The 3,699-nt window shown below is 51.9% G+C and overlaps 1 pseudogene; it reads left to right on the forward strand.

The window, feature by feature from the left end:
- Window positions 1-593: 593 nt before the first annotated feature.
- On the forward strand, window positions 594-3,130 carry LOC147986290 (uncharacterized; annotated as a pseudogene).
- The last annotated feature ends 569 nt before the right edge of the window (window positions 3,131-3,699 follow it).

A 3,699-nucleotide genomic window follows, 5' to 3' on the forward strand; every position in this document is an offset into this window, starting at 1 on the left:
GGTACGCTTGCGCACACCGAGCTAGATCGGTTATCGATTTTCGAATTTAGCGCCGCAGACATCTTCCAGCACTCACCTTGGGTGATGTGCTAAACTCTTTAAAGAACTTGTCCTTGGAGAAGGACTCACAGCCGAACTATGTTTGGTTCGAGCCAGAGGCTGATGATGGGAAATTTCGCTTCCCACCCGCCACCCACTTCATAGCCACTGTCGATGACTTAACTGACGTGCTCGATTATGGCTTTGAAGACATCGACTGTATGGACGATGATGCCGAGCAGGAGCAAGGCCAAAACCTACCATTTACTAGACGTTGGACGGCCACCTCTTCGTACGATGTGTACATGGTCGACACACCTAAAAAAGCTAGTGGCGATGACAAAGAAGATCCAGTTGCGAATAAACCTTCTGAGACACGGTCCAAGCGCCGGTGCCCTAAACGCCGCTCTAAGCCTCATCGCTCAAACGATGGCACCACTGGCACCGGAGAAAATAGTACTCCGGGTGACACCAAAAACAATGAAGACCCTATCGGGGCCGCATCCGAATAGGTGGAACAAGACAACGGGAAAGATAACCCTGATAAACAGGCCATGCCCAATGACCCAGATGATGATGGTCATCGTCTAGTCTCCGAGGATGATGAGAGCCTCGGCACTGAGGACATCATCGTGCCTAAGGCACCCCTCGAGCAGGAGCGCTTCAAGCGCCACCTAATAGCCACTTCAAGAAGCCTGAAGAAGAAGCAGCAGCAGCTCCAAGCTGATCAAGACCTGCTCATTGATAGGTGGACTGATGTCCTGGCGGCCGAAGAATACGGCCTCAAGCGCCCAACCAAGAGTTACCCAAAGCGCAGACTACTACATCAGTTCGATGAGGAGGCACCAGATCCTATACCTCCCTCACGCAATGCGGACCGACCACCATGCGGTCGGGATAGTGCGGCGGACCGACCACCCCGAGGTCGGGATAAAGCGGCAAGTCAGGCCGAACAACAGCACGCCCAACCACCTCGCAAAAACTGGGACAGGACAGCTCGGGACCATATATACGACCTTCAGCAGGAGCTGGACAATAGAGCAGAACACACCAGATCAATCTACGGACCGTGAGGACACTTCCCGACTCGGGATGACGGCTACCTATTCGGACGTGACAAATCTAATCACACCCAGGCCGATAACCACAGACGGACTCCATTGGAGGTGCGCCGTGATGCGGCCCGATATAGAGGCGCCGCACACCCTCTCTGCTTCACAGATGAGGTGCTGGATCACGGATTCCCCGAGGGGTTCAAGCCCGTCAATATTGAATCATACGACGGAACAACCGACCCCGCAGTATGGATTGAGGACTTTATTCTCCATATCCACATGGCCTGTGGAGACGACCTCCATGCCATCAAATACCTCCCACTGAAACTCAAAGGGCGAGCTAGACACTGGTTGAATAGCCTACCCGAGAATTCCATCGGCAGCTGGGAGGACTTGGAAGAGGCCTTCCTTGACAACTTCCAAGGTACATATGTTCGGCCATCTGATGCCGATGAGTTAAGCCACATAGTTCAACAACCTGGAGAATCAGCCAGAAAATTCTGGACTAGGTTCCTAACCAAAAAGAACCAGATCGTTGACTGTCCGGATTTCGAAGCCCTAGCGTCCTTCAAACACAGCATCCGTGATGAATGGCTAGCACGCCACCTCGGCCAAGAAAAGCCGAAGTCCATGGCAACCCTTACGGCACTCATGACCCGCTTTTGCGCGGGTGAGGACAGCTGGCTGGCTCATAGCAAAAACACAGCCAGCGAGACAGGCCCCTCTGAGGCCAGGAACAGCTCCGGCAAGCTCCGGCGCAATAGACACAAACGCCGAAGCAATGGCGACAACACCGATGACACCACCGTTAATGCCGGATTAAGCGGCTCCAAGTCCGGCCAGCGAAAGAAGCCCTACAAAAGGAGCAGCGAGGGACCATCCAGCCTGGATTGCATACTCGATCATCCGTGCCAGATACATGGTACCCCAGATAAACAAGCCAATCACACCAACAGAGACTATTGGGTTTTCAAACAGGCTAGCAAGTTAAAATGCTGAAAAAAAAGAAAAGGGATCACAAAGTGAGGACGAGGACGAAGAACCCCGGCAGCCGAACACTGGAGGGCAGAAGAAATTTCCCCCTCAAGTCAAAACGGCGAACATGATATATGCTACACACATCCCCAAAAGGGAGCGCAAGCGAGCGCTTAGGGACGTCTACGCGGTAGAGCCAGTCACCCCAAAATTCAATCCATGGTCATCATTCCTGATCACATTCGATCGTCGAGATCACCCAACTAGTATCCGGCATGGCGGTTCAGCCGCACTGGTCCTCAACCCAATCATCAACGGATTTCACCTAACACGAGTCCTAATGGACAGTGGTAGCAGCCTCAAGCTGCTCTATCAGGATATAGTGCGGAAGATGGGCATTAATCCCTCAGAAATCAAACCCACAAAGACTACCTTTAAAGGAGTCATACCAGGCATTGAGGCCCGCTGCACAGGCTCAATCACGCTGGAGGTGGTCTTCGGTTCTCCAGACAGCTTCCGAAGCGAGGAGTTAATCTTCGATGTCGTCCCCTTCCGCAGCGGCTACCATGCACTACTCGTATGAACCGCGTTTGCTAGATTCAACGCGGTGCCACACTATGCTTATCTCAAGCTGAAGATGACCGGTCCGCGCGGCGTCATAACAGTAAACAGAAACACAGAACACTCCCTCCGGACAGAGGAGCGCACCGCTAGCCTAGCAGCAGAGGTATAAAGCGGCCTTCTCAAGCAACATCATAGTCTGGCTGCCGAGCCCCTGGACATCATTAAGAGGGTCCGGACTACACTGCAACAGGACAGCACGGCTCATCAAGAGCTCGATTAGCAATTCGGCATTCGTCCCAATCCCAATGAGGTAGTGGAATTCATACCATGTGTCCATAACTACGCACTCAAAATTCCATGGGCATCGACGGAGGCACAAGCTATCCCGGGATCCATAGTTCGGCTAGACCAATCTCGGACACACATATAACTTTACTATCTCCTTTTCCCTTGTTTCAGGTTTCTCCTATGGGGGCCTCCTTCGACGGCCTGATTAACGATCCCGTCAAAGGACAAACACATCGGATTGACACGAAGCACAGGCGTACATGGGAAGCCGTAGAGGCTAACCGTTTTCAGGACCCACGCGCAGCCCGCCTTCGGGTATGGCATGTCAAATAGCTGGCTGCTTATTGCATTATTTTGTACCAATGTGCTTGGTCGCATTAACCCAACTATAATGGAAACAGTTCATGATCCAAGTTCAAGGGCTCCAGATCCTATCTCTGTTCTCCCTCTGTTTTCCTTTATATTACTTATTTCCTAGCAACCGTACACTCTGGTACATTTCATACTTGCCAGGGACTCCCCATCGCCCCATGATATGGCAACAAAGTCCGAACAATCCTTAAAGATAAGTTCGGCACCCCAAATTTAGCATTATATGCATTGGCTCCGAATCATGTCTTTGGACAATAGTTTGGTTGCCCGGCTCCTGTGCTTGCTACCCTATGTTCCGCTAAATCGACCAGGGTAGTAAAGGGAGAACTATTGCGATTGTGCCCTGGCCTTGACCAGATTAGCGCCTTAGTAGAGAAAGCCGAAAACTGACTCTCATGATACGGCG

The sequence above is a fragment of the Triticum urartu genome, chromosome 2A, assembly GCF_056163025.1.
Source record: "Triticum urartu cultivar PI428250 chromosome 2A, HENAU_Tu73, whole genome shotgun sequence".
NCBI lineage: Eukaryota > Viridiplantae > Streptophyta > Magnoliopsida > Poales > Poaceae > Triticum > Triticum urartu.